At 31.8% G+C, this 18,184-nt stretch overlaps 1 pseudogene; it reads left to right on the top strand.

Moving 5' to 3' along the window:
- The first annotated feature begins 1,083 nt into the window (after positions 1–1,083).
- On the top strand, positions 1,084–17,536 carry LOC132915945 (uncharacterized; annotated as a pseudogene).
- The last annotated feature ends 648 nt before the right edge of the window (positions 17,537–18,184 follow it).

Below are 18,184 nucleotides of genomic sequence, written 5' to 3'. Positions count from 1 at the left end.
ATTTCCTTTAAATCTCATATTGTCGAATAAGGATCCAAAAATTTTAAAAACAAAATTCTCCAAGCAATCATTTATATATGTAATTATATATGTAATATGAATTATTCAGATAATTTTTCTAAATGTTAATCCACTTTCGCGTAAATTTTTGTATGTGGACGTGTATTTTTCGAATGTGCCATATTGTAGATTTTTACTGCTGTAGATAGATACTGCTCACCTGTAAAATACTTTAGTCGCAACCTGTATACAAATAAATCAGGAACAAAATAAAAATACAAGTAAAATATTTAGCAGATAATATAAATATAAATTTATATTCATAAAGTTCGAGAAAGATTTCAGAACAAATTTTCTTATTTTTATTACATTACATTTTATCTGATTCACACTAAATTCAGCAATCGTCTTCAAAAATAAGTGACATACGTGTGTAAGGACCCTAATTTCAACGCTATTTAATATACTATACAAATTAATTCAAATGATTATTAATATTAAGAATATTATATATAATTATAAATAAATAAAAATAATTATATTATTTCATAAATACCCAATTATACTAACACATAAATAAATGAGCACATAAACATGTAAATAAATATATATTAAACAAATTCAAAGAAGCGGAAACTAAACTATCGCTGCAACGATGCATCGTTAGAAACGCGATTTCTAATATCGCAGAATGACTCGAGAAATTTCTCCGGCTGGATACTTTTTTATGTAAACGAGAAATTGTCGCCATTTCGAAGACGATTACAAGGGACAAAGCGTGGAAAGCATGTAATTGGAGTTGGTGGTGGCTATGAACTCGGCGACGACTTGACCATCTGGTCACACCTGAAATGTTTTCCAGGTCGGAAGATGTAGTCCTTACCTAGCAGCGGATTATTGCAGATGATTTTATCCGTTCAAATGCAATTGCCGCGACAGGATAGCAATTTGAGACGCCAGTGAAAGCCTAGATCGATGCGAACTGCATTCTACTAGATTGTTTCTGAAGTATCCTCTTCAGTAATGTAATATAACACATTTTATTATCTTAATACCAGGGTATTCTTCTTCCGTCTTTGATCGATGGAAGCTTGTGAGTAGAATCGAGTTTATCGATAGAAATAAAGAGGGTTATTTTCTGTATATTCGTTCTTGTCGATTCTAGTCTTTTATTTGTTGTATCGTGTATTACTACAATGTAGTTGTTTCAAAACTTGAAATTTCATGAGATCATTTTCTTCCACATTTAGATAAAGGCAAATTTGTCTCGTCGGTGGAAATAATTGTTCTTCGTATTATGGAAGTTTCAATTTGAGGGCATTAGACTCTATCTAACGATTTTGCCAATTTATGATTTTAAATCACTGTAATAAAAAACTGTGTTTTAATGGAATACTAATATAGGAATACTAATATTTACAAGAAAAGGAAATCGGGCGTTTTATTTAAATTGAATTAAAATACTGATAGGATACTAATATATTAATATATAGCTATCGTCATATTTTTTGCTTCTCAAATCACTTTCTCTTTCGTTAGTAATTACAATATTCGTATTTAATTACGATTACCACACTCACAGATATTAAATTTAGGTACTTTTAATTAGCAATAATCGAGCATACAAATAAATTAATAATTTAACATTATTACCCAAGTGACTGAAAAAATACATCAATTTCTATAACAATGTTAAAAAAATTACTTAAATAACAATAAAAGTAATACATAAAATAAGTCTAAAAGTATGCAAAGTGCATTAATAAAAAAGTTCCGCTAATCTACATTTTCGAAAAAGCTGATATTTCAATGAAAAACTTGATCTTTTATATATATACTGATTTTATACACGTATGTATGCATTAAATCAAATATCAATAACTCACTGAAGATATTATTATACACAAATAACGGTGCTTTTAAATTGTCGAGAAATACAATTTCTGAATCACTTTCTATCACTCGAAAGATATCAAGTTCAAATTTTTCACACGTTCTCTGATTGCAGGTGATGGTATACCCGGAACAATTGTTGTTCGTGTGGGAAACAATCGGCCGGACTTGGGAACGAATCCAATTTGCAATCGTTTCACCGATCCCCTCGAAGAAGGGCAACCTCTTTTTTTACCCTGTAATCCGCCTATGCCTGGAATTTTCGTTTCCGTACACTTGGAAGCAAATACACCGGCACTAGTTCCAGTGCAACTTTCATTGTGCGAGTCCTTCGTGTACACTGATCAGGTACGATCAATTTGCTCTACCTGTTTCAAACAAATAAAATTATCCAAGTATCATAAATAGCTTTGTTGTAAGTTATATAATCTATACAATATATATAATATGCAAAAGATATACAAAAACTACGTATAATGCTTGTTATAATATTTAGCAGGTGCAACAAATCTCCACGTAAGTTCAATTTTTTAAATTGTGTTTATAAAAATATAAACTTTCACGAAACTTCCCCTTAGTTACCTTCATAAATTTTGAATCCATGAATGTGAATTATGTTTACTACAGAAGGGACTAATTAATGTGAATTTCAATTGTTAAAAATGGATAATCAAGTTTTAAAAAATATCACATTTCAAAAGACTCTTTATATATACCTTATTTATCATTTCTTATATATATTTTGATAATGTAATTCATTTTGTAGATATAATCAGTATTTTAACACTTTCTACTAATTAAAATGTACCAGGGTTATTAGAAAAACTTGAGTTTTAGGGTTTTTATACTGACTTTTACACCGATTATTCTTTTCTTATGTGTATATTCTTCTTTATGTAAGGTTTTTCCTTTTTATAATTTAAAGAAACGTGATTACTTTTTTATATAGGCTCTTCCCATCGAGAGGTGTCCACAATTTAGAGATCAGCCACCAGGTTCGACAGCAACCTACAATGGAAAATGTTACATATTCTACAATCGCCAACCGATGATATTCCGAGAAGCATTGGCATTCTGTCGTGCACAAGGTGGTACTTTAGTGGATGAAAGTAATCCTGCGTTACAAGGGTTTATTTCGTGGGAACTATGGAGGAGGCACAGGTACCGAATTCATTAATTGTCCACCTCTACGCTTCGCTATCTACTTTCAACTCTTTTCTGTAACATATAACTAGTTCAATTTAATCAAAATCAGACTGATCTATCTAGTTCGTTACAATAGACAATTTATTATATCTAATACTAATAGCAACTTTCATCAAACTGTTATTTTCATATTTAATAGTTAATAAAAATGCTACAGGAAAGGTACAGATATTATTCTATACGGTAGTAATAAAATTTTAAAATAAACACTTTAGCTTCAAAACAAGTCAATTTTCCTATTGTACCATTTGTACCTTGTAATTTGAAATTACTTCTATTACTACCATGAAATAAACTAAACCTACCTTCTGACGTAAATTGTTTACAGTGGCGAGTATAAAAATAGGATAACTTGTACTCATAAATACAAATAATATTAGAGTGAAAACTTTCGTTTCTATTCTTCTTCTTTTATATAGAATTCAAAAATACATCTCTTGTAAAATATTAAATAAATTTTAATCAATATGTAGCAGTTAAATACGAGCAATAACAAATACAAATAATTAGATTAGAATCTTAGATTCTGATACATAGATAATTTAATAAATTATTATAGAAATAGTTTAAGCGAAAGGTAAATTACCATAAAGAGAGTTATTATCATAAACGAAAAAATGTTCAATGTTCATTGTGTAATAAGTGTGTTTTCAACAAGCATTTCTAAAAAGATATACCTTATCTTTATTAAGGAGTGATACTTCGAGTCAATATTGGATGGGTGCAGTAAGAGATCAAAAGGATCGTACGATTTGGAGGTGGACAGGAAGCGGCGACGAAGTTTCTGTTTCTTTCTGGAGTCTACCTCAAGGCAGCGAAGAAGACTGCGCCCGATATGATGGTAGTAGAGGATGGCTTTGGTCTGATACCCCTTGCACAGCTCGATTAAATTTCATCTGTCAACACCGTGAGTAACAAGTATTTTCTCATTACTATCGAATTACTATCAAATGTCATCTATATAAATGTCATCTTCATTACTATAGAAATATATATATATATATACTTAATTCTTCATAGATATCTTAATACGTACATGATGACACATTGCACAAAACAATTAGAGGACCTTTTCTCATATCACTTTGTCTTTTATATTCGCTTCTTGTGTTTGTACATTGTTTTTTAATTACCATTCGAGATCAATTTTTAGAATACATCATGATATCGTACGAATAGCATGTTGATATGTTAGGTTTATAGAACTTCTCCGCTTTTATTTACTTGATTGGTGCGATAATATAGTCAATCCGTTTACTTTTTTTAGCAACGCGTAAAGAATAGAAAGATATTAAATAAAGGGTGAAAAATATTATGCGAGCCTCTCAAAAGCTAAACTGAACAACTTGGCTTATTGTTCATTTCGTAATTTCATTACACAAGTACACGATTAACGTTCAACTCTCAAGACACGAATGATTTCCTTCCATCAGTTCATTTATCGCAAAATGATGACACTAATGATAGTAAATTCTGTGATAGTAGATTTAAAAAATAATGTTTATATCATCATCAACTTGTTGTATTTTAGAATTTATGGAATTGATCAATATGGTTGCTGAAAAGCTTATGTATAAAAAATGAAGTTCTTATCTCTCTCTTCTGAAAAAGATAGATAGAAAAAGATAGAGAAAAGTAAGCAAATGTATGGAATATCATCTTGTTTTTTAAACGTTACTCATATAAAATCAGTCACATAAAATACAAGATTTTTGTAGGTATTCAATCATACATTTACACTCAATTTAAGAGCAGTCCCATATTCCTAACGTTACGAGCAATCTTCAGTATTGAACTAACATTTAAAAACGCATAAATTATATCTAATAAGAAACAGGTACTCAACTACTGGAAGCTTAACATCAGGTACAATATTTTCATGGAAAACAAACAAAGAGTATTCTTTTTATTAATTATTCTCCTTATTAATTAAGAAGCTACTTTGCTTATAAAATTTTTAAAAAATTACATACCCAAGTATCAAACTCTCGACCAATACGTTCGTCATGTGCACAATGTCCGCGCTATTTTTCTCCGTCAGAGTATCGCGAGAGAAGTTATTGGAAAAATAAACGGTGCCAAGTGAGGCAGTGAGAGAGCCTCATGACGTTTCACAGATAAGTCACCTGTCAGATTCGATTCGTACAATTTATTTATCGGATTTTTACAAATGTCTCTATTCTATATTAGATAGATACTATTCCATACTTGGTCAAACAATGTGAGACAACAAGTAAAACCAAGGAATTCTTTGTTTGCTCTTAGAACCACGAGCGTGTGGTCGACCAGAACAGCCTCCGAATTCCACGATGACGGTGACCACAACAACAGATCGGAATTCCGGAAATGCATATGAAGTTGGCGCGACGGTGGATTACACTTGTAACGCCGGCAGCCTTCTTATAGGACCGTCGACTCGTACATGCCTCGATACTGGCTTCTACAACGAGTTTCCACCGGTGTGCAAAAGTAAGAGAGCAAGAATTAGACACAGAGGCCACTCGGTGAACCATACACGATCGTCCTATCGATGTTAAATTCAACATTCTGCTCGTTTCAGGCATCGAGTGCGGTTATCCAGCGAACATAAAACACGGAGGTTACACACTTATCAACAATACCGTTAGTTATCTCAGTCAGGTGCTTTATTCCTGCGATGAAGGATACGAGATGACTGATGTAATATCGTTTGATACCTGTGTTGAAACGCTTCGCCAACGAGCATTTTGAAGGAAATTGGTAAGAATATTAGTTGGTGTTGGATCCTGATGACATCATCTTTCTGATTGTTTATTGATCCTCTCGTTGTGGCTTGATTTTGTTCCTGATTCTAGAATCGTTTAAATTGGTTTATCATTTTTAGAGATTTATGGTAGAGATTGAAATTAATCTGATTGAAGATAAGCTTTGAATGCGTGCATGATTTTAATATGAGAATTTTTATGTTGCACAACTGACAAATTCCTGTGTCAGTTGCACTGTGTAGTGTTTATTCATGAAAATGAATAAATAGTGTAATAACGTAATGCAATGAATCTTTTCCTTTTTTTCTCCCCATGTTGCGAATCATCTACACAAGCGTTTCATGCGACCGTAAGCGATAAAAGTAAAAAGAAAATCATGGAGTACATTCAGTTTAAGCAGATATAAATATAAATATGTACGCATGTACATTTTCCAAGATACTCATCGATACATTATAATAATATATTATGATCAGATTTTTATACTTTCTCTCTAAGATTTCTAATTTGAGATTAAAACAAAATATTTTCGATTTTTATGAGACATTAAATGCTACAATATTTATTAATGAAACTCCGATATAGTAGTAATAAAGCCAAAATGTTGTATAAAACAATTTTATAAAACGGTTTTATAAAAAATAATATAGAAGGATATGTATAACTTATATAAATAGACTTTTCATTTTTAGTTTAACGCTACATAGACATTGTTTACAGCTTATTAATAAATTATAATGGATTAGTAATTTGCAGAAGAAACAATTTGTTCCGATTACAGGTCGTGCAAGACTGACATGCGATATCGATGAGCGCTGGAACGGACCGCCACCACGTTGCGAGCCAATTCTGTGCGATCCTCCTGCTCCTGTTCCACATAGTTATATTCAAATCGATGAAGTCGACGAGACCGAGACAGTACCATCGAAAACGAACTTCAGTCGAAGTCTTCTCGTAGGCAGTATCGTTGCATACACTTGCGAGAAGGGTTATAGACTTTCTGGCTTCCGACAAATATTATGCTTGCCTACTGGCTTATATGATCATGTCGCACCCACTTGTACGGGTATGTGATTTAATTATTTTTATGGAATAAATACAAATTTAATTATTTCTTTAGAAAGAGAAGCAAGTCATTTTTCGTGATAGTGTTTGCAATCTTCAAATACGAGGATAATTTAATTTCATAATTAATTATTGAATCTTTATTAATGTAAATGATATAATATGAGAATATTCAAAGGTTGTTTTTCAATCCAATTCATGAGATATTTATTTTATACTTGGAACTTAAATTCATTTATGCATATAACTGTTATGCGCGTAGCAACTCAAAGAATTAATAAGTAATTCATAATTGTTTTAATATATACATATATAAATTTCAAAATGAATTCTGATTTACAACAGTATTGTTTTCAACCAAATTCTACTTAACTATTGTGTACCTTCTGTACCTGACTGTTATATGTGTGTGTCCGTGCGTGTGTGTGTATAAAAATAGTATAATACATATACTATTAATATAATATAAATGCTTATATATTAAAATATTATTTTAAACTAAATCACATATAATACGTATGAAATCTGTATTATAATATATCTGCAATAACTGTAGTTGCAATAATTGCAATAATTAATTTCAGTAATTTCAATAACGATATATGTAGATTATCATTTACATTTAATTTTTTGTTGAAATCGCAAACAATAATCTTTTGTCGTATTGACCTCTTAAGGACTCTTGACCTCTTACTCTACAAAATTCAATCAAAAATGTACTCAATTTTTTCGTTATCAATTTAAAACTATATTAATACGCTAATATATCATAATTAGAATTACAAAAAGGCTCTTTTCACTTAAACCAATACAGGAGGTCTAAGATAACTTGGGATAAAAGAAATTTTACATATGATTGGAAACTGGGAATCTATATATTCCTAAGGGATTATGTGAATACATAATAATAATAATCATTAAATTTTCTTTAACAGAACCTATGTGAATGATTAGAATTACAAGAGAATCAACGTCTCCAAAATTCCTTTATTACAGAAGAACCACGTACCACCGTGACTGTGTCTTCCCGAACAACCGTGCGACCAACGAAGAACCAGCAGAACCCGACACACATTCCTACCACCTCGAGTTCGAACCACAACAATCTCGACGACCACAACCACAACCACCTCTGTGCCACCACGAAGAGTGGCTAGCACCGCCGAATTACCCGCGACGGTTCGGGAAACCATAGCAAGGAAACCAAATATTGGTCTTCAGAGACCAGCACCGCCTCCGTCGCCACCTTTGAACGACGACACCAACGATCATCCTCAGGACAATGAAATTTCTGGCAGTGGAGTGGACAATGCTCAGGCTGGCATTGGAACTGGTGTTCCTGAACCTTCTGGACCTTTCAGGGTGGACAACGCCGACCAGTCGAGTAACACTCATCAAGCAAAATTAAATCTAGGCGCGGTGATCGCCTTGGGTGTCTTCGGTGGTTTCGTATTCCTTGCTGCTGTAATCACCACCGTTGTAATACTCATACGCAGGTAAAAGCAAATCACTCACCTAAATCCGCGAATCGCGTGTAGAATGATGGCATTATCGAGTTGTTGTCGGTTCTTTTGATTTCTGTGATTTGGTTGCACCAAAAGTAACGCCTGTTTTGTGATGTCAGATTATATTCATCTTTGTTTTTATTTGTTTGTTACGTTTTGCTCGTTTTCTAGCGCGTTGTTTATTCGTTTCTCATTCGTTGCTGGGAGCAATTTGAGGATTATTTTATTACGAGTAAGGATAATTAATTAAATTAATTAAATAATATTTTTCATATATTTCATAGGTAATTTCAATTCTATATTTTGAAACGAAATAATTTGCGTGTGTTTAAATGGAAATATGAATGTTTGATAGAGATTAACATTCAATTTCTAATCGTTGAATTTCAAAATTAGGAAAGAAATTTAAATATTTTTCATTGCATTAATTGGAAAATTAAATGGAAAAAAAAAGAACTTGATTTGAAACTTTTACTGATACTGATACTGAAAAAGTTTATTTCGTGGCAAAATACATTTGTTTTAATCTTTGGGATTTGTTTAATTTCGTTCAATTTCTAATATCTCTACTTTAAATTAAACTTCCTAAAATTAGAAATATCCTGATATTTTCACATACTATCAGTTATGGGAATTAAACAAATTTCGTATCACTTCAAATGAATAGAAATCTTAAGATATAAATGGTGGAAGCCAATAAAATTACTCTTATACATATACTACTTCCTTTTATCGTATTACTCTATTAGAAGGAGGAAATTTCTTACTAATTCTCTAATGGCTCGATGGCAACCTACTTATTTAAAAGACTGGTTTTCTCGTCCTTACCATTGACTGACTATCAATTACCGTAAATATTCAAATATACGTAGCGTAGATGCATGTTACATTGTTCCCATTTTGACTTTTAGATTCTTGTGTCATGAAACATGTTATATTGGTAATCATCTGATTCTCTTGTTATCTGCAATTTAAAAATTGTATTGCCTTCGACTTCTCTAACAGGCATTATTTCTTGGACAGACTATGCATAACTATAGCTTCTATATACATACAATACATTCGCTCTTTGACCCTACGTGTATATATTGTATCGCTTACTCTACATTTGTTTAAACTTTCTTTATTCTTTCATCTGTCTTCTTGCCTATTTTCTTCTTATCTAAACTCGCGTTTCGTAGCTCCCTCGAAATATTGTAATTTGTAATTCATTCCGGGTGTTGTAATTAGTGTAACAAAGAGTTGTTACGTAAACAGTCTTTGCAGAAGAAAACGTGTAAGAATCAATAACCTCCGAGCCCTCTTAATTTCGATTATATTTTTGTTTTTAATATTGTCGACTGGTAATATTATAAATGTTGTTTCTATGCAGCATGCTGTAAAACATTACATTTTAAGTGAAAAAATACAACGTTACTAGACCAAGATATCTTCTGGAAAATTTCCATCTATATCTAAAATACGCTTTTACGATGTGCATTGTGAATTATTTTGGATGCAGATTAAAAGTTTACAACGAACTACGCTCCAGGTTTTGGTTGATAAAAGAAATATTGTAGAATCTTTGTTATTCGAAAGATTGGAAATTTTTGAATTCATGGAAACGCAATATATTTGTTCTCTTAGTTTCATACATTTTAGAAACATAGGAATCGCAATTTCTTTTTGAATGCAGTTTTAATCCAAACGTTAGTTTTTATAGACATTGAAATCATTGAAATTTCGAATCTGCATAACATTATAATATACAACATTATATTACCATTGAATTCGTGTAAAGTAATCTGGTTTTGAAAAAAAAAAAGGAAAGAAAAAGAGCAAAAAATGCGTTATAAAAAAATTACGTACCTTATAGAATGATTTAACACGAATTCTTAACAGAAATTCAAATGAGAGGTTCTATTGCATCTTTTATCAAAACATGAATTATTTTGTTTGATTAAAAAATTGACATAAGACGTACATATGATTTTTGCGTTAGAAAATGTAGAACAAGATTTTTGTAAATTTTTGTTATAAGAGAATACAATTATAAGAAACGGCAAAATGATCGACCCTTTCGAAGGTGATTAACACTTTCTAAATTGAAAGTCCATGTTTGTTAATCAAACCATACATGTTTCTAATTATATTCATTACAATTCTTTAAAATTGATATTACTAACATGATCTATTCTTTTCAAAAAGCATAATAATTTAAAAAGTTCTCTGCATCTTTCATTACATCGAAGATAATTTATTAATGAGATTGCGTACGATATTCTTTTTTTCTCAAGAGAACAAATTATTGTAGATTATTTTCCGTGACGAAAGGGTTAGAAATTTAAAATTAGACAAACTTGTCTACATGGGACATTCAAACTAATCCTTTCATTGCTGTTAATTACCTATTTACCTACACGATATACATATAAAAAAATTATAATTAACTATAACATCGAAAATTACAAATTTTAAAGTATAATATAACATTTACCTCAATATTTACATTGTATAATTTAAAAAGTTAACAAATCCATTTATACACTGCGTTTCATAATTATAAAACCATCCAAAAACTTTCAATTTTTATGTGTCATATTATAATTTTTATATTTCGTCATAATGTCATATTTCAATAAGCTTAATTGTTCGATTTTGAACTTTCGAATATAATTCTAATTTATTTGTATAAGAATTGAAGAGTTTAGAATGGTTTTATAGTTATGGGACGCAGTGTATATAGTGTCTAAAATACTCACTTTTCTTTAACAATATATTTGCCATGAAGATTCAATTATTACATACATTAACAGATGAAGATTTACATTTAAAAATTATCTCAGCAACGAAAGGGTTAATCCAAACAATCATAATAAAACAATCATTCAAGGGAAGAGAAAAAATATCAGCATTAACCCTTTGTGGTCGTATGTTTATTCTCAGCTACCAAAAAGAAAAAGAACCGTTCTAATTGTATAATAATATTAACTTTTCATATTGACAACATATTTCATTTCGAAGATACACCCTAATAGGATTCTGCAAATTAATACAATTAAATATTTTCTTATCTTGAATTATTTGACAAAGGATGCTCCAAAATGCTCCAAATGCAAAAAGAAAACTGAATGATATAATACATATATATATACAGTAAACTGCGAATTTTTATGCAAATGCATATTTTGCATATATTTTTTACATATATCAATATAATTAAAAAGAAATAAAATCAAGACAGATATTTGTTTCATCTATTAAGTGTTATAATGAGCACAGTATTTGGATTATTTTTTATATATTTTCGCACATTATTTCGCACATTCTATAAATTTTTACGCCCTCGAATTTGCAATTTAATTACCAGTATCTGTTCAATGAAAATTAATTCCAACTAGCACGGTGCCCATATCTCGGCTGAATAAGATCGCAAAGGGTTAAAAAAGAAATAGTAACGTCCGCAAAAAAAGAAATAATTTTAAAAAGTGGAAAAAATAAAAGAAAAAAAAAAGAAAAAAAAAGGAAAAGATTGATCGGAGGAAACTAGGTAACGATCAAGAAATAACAATTAACACTGAGCCCATTTGCGTTGCGGTGGCTAGCGGCAGTGGCAGCGTCAGAGGAAGGCGTCGCAGGGGGCTTGGCGGGATTGGTGCGTTGAGGGGTGGCGGTAGTGGTGGCCTTGGAAGGGGTGACACCGGGATGCCCTCGCGTTGGTATACGCTACTGGCGCTGCCCTTCCCCGACCAGCACCTGGGGCGCCGCGACTTGACGGCTCGCCGCGGCACCGATCATCCTTATTCCTTCGGCCTCTCGGCGGCCCATCGCGCTGGATACCTTTCCAACCCTGTCCTTTAAGATTATCAAACAATTACTTCCTATATAGTCTATATATATACATATATAGTCCACCATTATCGCCTTCACCCTCCACGCAACCACCGCCCACCACTACATCAACCATCACCACGTACCACTACAACCGCCATGCGCCACCCTCGCGAGTGATTACTAGTCAAGGTAAACGAGCAACGTTTATAATGAGCACCCATATATAGCGATAGCTCGTTCACCACCGCTCACCACGATTACCACGTATTTTTAAAGCTTCTCCTCTTCTTCCGGACGCACACAGGTCAATGCAGCGTTCACGCACTTTCTTCCCCCCAAGTAGCTTCATCTATGTGTACTGTTCTCTTAGCACATCGTTTAAATAGGATTGGGCACTATCCTTTTCGTTAATGGAAGAGATTCGATTTAAGGGAAGAATATACGTATAGTGAGAAGTTTAGAGTTTGATGGGATGAAGTGTTCTATGAAAAAATTTGCTCAGTTTCTGAAAATTATTTGTCTCTGAATTAAGATAACTTGCCCATCGATTAATAATGGTTCGTGATTTAAATAAATAAAGGAAAAGTAATTGCTAGATAGCTTAATAAGACGAAGTAATCGCAAATAAACGAGTAATTAGCGGAAGAAATATAATAATATTTTGTTGACTGTTAAACATAACTCAATTCGCATGAAAAGTTGTTCTAAACTGATATTCGCACTGATTTTTTATTAACTCTTTAACGTTCAAATCTTGTTGTCGAGGGACGTTATACACCATCGCTCAAAAGTCATAAAACAGTTATTATATTAGCTCAAAATTGGAAAAAATTAAATATATAATAAAGACATCAAGAAATAGTATTTGTACAGTGAAGAAATTATACACTACTAATATACATAATGATTTTATTAAAACAGGCTTGTAATTGAAAATTCATGATCTATAACAAATACCAACATTTTATTAAAAATACGAGATGTCCTAACACTTTTGAACAAGGGCGTTCAAGAGATAGTTTCGATTCGATAATATCAATGTTTAAATCAAATAAACCGGCACGTGATCAACCTATTGACTCCATTCGTCAATTATACGGACTTGAGCAAACTGGATGTTTCTACTTGTTTGCTGGTTTATGTTATAGGTTTGCACAAACTAGATATTTCCACTATATGTCAATTTATGCAATATAGAAATATATATCTTTTGTTTCCTTTTTTGTTTTTAATTTAATTTTAAATAGAATTTGTCGTTACATTTAAGTTAGATTATATATTTTGTTAGTGTATTAATACCTAATTCTAAGGTTTTAACTTTTCAACTTGAAATGTCGCTGTAATTCCATATTTTATTTTCCACTATGTTCCCTCTGTTCAATACATGTGAATTGTTTCAATAATTTAGTACTAATGCACATATTCAACTGTTTTCGAACTTTCATTTAATTATTTGTATTTCGATATTTCATTGGTCGTAAAAATACTTCCTGTTGTTATATTTGTTATAACTCTTCTATTACTTCGGGTTAAAAACGTGGAGCATCATTAAATTGTCAGATAACTTTAATTAACTGATATTTATAGGCTTAAATAATAAGAAATAATAGCATGATATAATTATGACTGAATACGATAAAACTGAATGTATAAAATTCCAGCGACATTCAAAATTACCATACCCATTGAGACTGAATAACCTTTTTAAAATTGGACCAAATGATTTGGATTTTTTTTAGAAATTAGGAAGATTATTTTACTAGATCAAGTATAAAAAAATTTTTTGAAAAAACTACAACTGGTCGGAATCGCCAAGAAAGAAAGTAAACATTATATTTTCCGCAACTTCTTTGTCTGAGCTTGTAATGAAAATTGAAACGATACATTTTAGACATTTATATCAGTTACATACATGCTGAAAATTTCATCGAAATCGGTTAACGTTGCTATGAGCTGCAAACGTTTAAAGATGGTGAAAATGGCCTGAAATTTACGTCTTTCGGTGCCTGTCGCTTGTTTTCGCGTCAACCAATTTTAATAAAATTTTCGGCATATATGTACATGTATAACTGATAGAAATGTTCGAAATGTTGTTTAAAGTTTCATTACAATTCCAAGAAAAAATTTTGGGAAATGCGATCCTTACTTTTTTTCTTGACGATTCCAACCAATTGCAATTTTTTTAGAACTTTTTTTATACGTCATCTAGTAAACCAATCCTCCTAACTTATCAAAAATATTCAAACCGTGCGGTCCTATTTTTAAGCAGTTATTCAGTTTTAAAGAGTGTTACAACAATTTTGGAAGTTACTGTAAATATAGAACTTTAAATTGACAACTAAACATATTTGTATAATCTCAACAAATTAAAATTTACTATCTCTGTATTCACAATTATATCTGTGAATATTAAAATTTATTTAATAGCATAGTTTGATAATGTTTCATAAAGTTTCTGGTTGTACAATAAGCTATGCTGAAGGAAAAATGCGATGATTACTAGAAAATGGCTCACTATATATAGTAAAATAATTTTAATAGAAATCACAAGAGATTTAAATTATAATAAACTCCTAATATATCTATATCTAACTATTTGGTGCTCCTTCCATCTTCAAATTGGTGATGGTATTGCTAATGATTTCACTACAAATTGCTTCAATTACACTTCGCTAAATTATGTTTCCCAAACAAACATACGTAATACAAAATGAAACAATCGATTTGGCTTCAGTTTCTCAACTTAAGTGTTATAATAAAAACCAGAAATATTTGAATAAGAATTTTCTATAAGGAACAATCTAAATATCTGAAAGCCAAATCGATAATACAACAAACCGCATATATATCTTGCTTACTGTATATATATGTTCCTAAGAAGAAAGAAGGAAGATCATAAATTATTAATTAGAAATACACTATGGGTCTAAAACGAATGAAATCAGCGAGATTCTAAATTCAAAATAAAAATAATGTTAATTCTTCCTTTCGCGGGGAGACGCGTCTCCGTTAGGCGCGTCAACGGGAGTCGTAAATTCTCGTTACGATCTACGAATCGACACCGCGAGCAGGGCAATCCCCTGATTTCAGTTACGATAATAGGGGTGGTTATATTGAAATAACTGTAGTCTCCAGTTATATATTTTTATTTATTTCGCACTTTTCACAACACTTGGAACGTATATAGAAATATGTTGAAATTGATACCGGTTAACGCGATGAATCCCGATATCGTGTGAAACTATTAGACTAGCTTGCCGAATGAGTGCAAGAACCGTCCGAAGTATGTTAACGCGAAGAATCGACTATCTCGTTGGCGTGAATTGAAGTTACTGCCTGGTGGCTAGAATTGTACTTGCTTGGAACGTATATAGAAATATGTTGAAATTGATACCGGTTAACGCGATGAATCCCGATATCGTGTGAAACTATTAGACTAGCTTGCCGAATGAGTGCAAGAACCGTCCGAAGTATGTTGACGCCAAGAATCGACTGTCTCGTTGGCGTGAATTGAAGTTACTGCCTCGGTGGCTAGAATTGTACTTGACTGACTCATCTCATGCCATTTAGGGGGAAAGATCGGTTTGGGTGTGCCCTTACCGAACCAAGGACCCGGATTCGTTGTTCACACGATCCGCGATGCCCATTGGTTATAGCCGAAGTTAATAAACATAATGCGAGGAGAAAGTCTCCTGCATATTTGGCTCATGGGTGGCCTTGGTCTTGGGAAAAACCCGCCATTTAGCGGGACACATCTGCTTTCCCCGTAATTAGCAAGAGAGTGCAATAAACCTAATGACTGTTCAAATGACCATCCATAAACCGAATAATATTTGTATGAATCGAAATTAAGTTGAAAAGATTCGGTTTATGGTGGTTCCTTAGGTTACTGCAGGTCAGTTTGACGAGAGATAGGCGTCGGCGGTCAGACCGAAAGGTACGTCGCACTGACCGTCTAGCCCGCCGTAACAAATAACAAAATTACATCGAAGCATTTATTTTCGAAAAAATGTATATGTGTTACTTTTCAAGTACATATATATTTGCTTCATTCCCAGCTATACAGGAATAAATAATCGACAAGAGACTATTTTACGTATAAAAATGTAAAATAGAAATTTTTCGTTTGAAGCTTCCTTTTGAAGAAAATAAAGTTTGATCCTATTCGGTCAAGAAATCGCATATTCAACAAACTTTCAAATTTTATTTTCTTGAAAATTAAACTCTAAGCGAATAAATCTTATTCTATATTTTCGGGTCGAAAAAATTTAATTTATTTTCGTATGTAGAATAACATCCTGTCAATTCCTTACTCCTACCCAGTCGAAAATCAATCAAATACATGAATACCTATGTGATAAGTTTCCAAACACGATTTTCTATAAAATGAAATCTTCGACGCAATTTTATCTTTTTATTTTCGTGTTATTTTGAACTAGAGAATCTCTCCTGACTTCATTTATGCTATAAATTTAGATCCAAGGTGTATAAATTAAACACTACAATAATATTGTATTGTTTTCAAGTTAGAAAAATAAAACAGTAATATAAAATATTACTTGGCCCCTCTTGCACAATACAACTAATGTTATTAGTGAAATTTTACATATTACAAATTATAGGTTACCTTCTATACATTAGTTTTCTAGAAAACTACTTCTGTACATCAATTTAACAAATTACCATTCAATAGTCTTATTCGACTAATGTTCTATATAAAATAGAAAAATTGTACAACTTATCATTTTGTCAACCTACAGATATTACCAGTAAATCATTATGCATAAAGGTCTCGAAGTTGAAATAATAATAAATATTTGTTAAACTATTCACACAGAAATCGCGGTAGAAGCAGCAAGCATTACCGACACCGTGCATCTCCAGATTGCAATACCGTGGCCAGCTTTGGAAGCAGTTCCTCTGAGAGTCGAGGAGGACTGAATCGATATTACCGTCAAGCTTGGGAAAATCTGCATGAGACGGCCGGTCATAAGACCAATCATCCTCCTCTTCGTCGCAAGGAGACCCTGGATGAACCAGGATACCGAGAAAATTACCGTGGCAACAACACCGAGAGAGATGGTTCAGAATTAGTTGTGAGCGATGTAGCCACGTACCCGTCTAACAAGCACGCCAGCATTTCTGACAAGAAACGCCATCATCATCATCATCATCATCACCACGGTAACTCTACGCCCGAGTGGAGGCAGTCTCAGTCTCATCACAGATACTAAACATAAAATCGGTTACCTAGAACCGCTTATTTTTTTGAGATTTTCGGTGAATCGATTATTATGACGAGTCGCGATTAGATCACGAGCAAGTTGTATTTTTTATGCTGTATGCATATTTTATAAATGGTGACGCACTGGAAGATGGTGACTTTATGTTAGGAAATACGTACAAAATGTAAGGTAAATTTCTTTCAATATAGAGTTTTAATTTCAGCATATGTATTTTTGATTATTTGTTGAATGTGAAAGATATAATTAATTGAATGTTTATTTGGTAATATTTGGATTTAAAAATATTTGTACAGACAAATTTGTTTACATAAGTGAAATACTTCTTGTGTATGTGTATTTTTATATATAAGAACATCTCTTTTTTATTTCTTCAATACAGTAGTATGTGAATTTTATATATTGATCTGATTCTTTAAGAAAAAAATTGATGAATTCATACATTGCTTTAATTTCAATTTTAATTTCTAAATAACTTTATTTTTTATAGAAAAGCACATCTATCTCAAAATCTTTTGAGGTGGATCGTTGACATTTTCTATAATATTCTAGATCTAAATTACACATATACATTTTGAAACATGTATAAAATCTTGTGTTTAAAATTCAACTAACTGTTTCTAGTAATTCAGCTAATTCTAAGTTAGAATATCAAAAATGTATATTGTTTTCCATTTACAATTCAAAGTTTACTTAGAAGAATGTATGTTTAACA

The sequence above is a fragment of the Bombus pascuorum genome, unplaced genomic scaffold (genome assembly GCF_905332965.1).
Source record: "Bombus pascuorum unplaced genomic scaffold, iyBomPasc1.1, whole genome shotgun sequence".
Taxonomy (NCBI): Eukaryota; Metazoa; Arthropoda; class Insecta; order Hymenoptera; family Apidae; genus Bombus; species Bombus pascuorum.
Note: the sequence above shows the minus strand (reverse complement) of the source record. Positions and strands in the feature narration are given on the sequence as shown.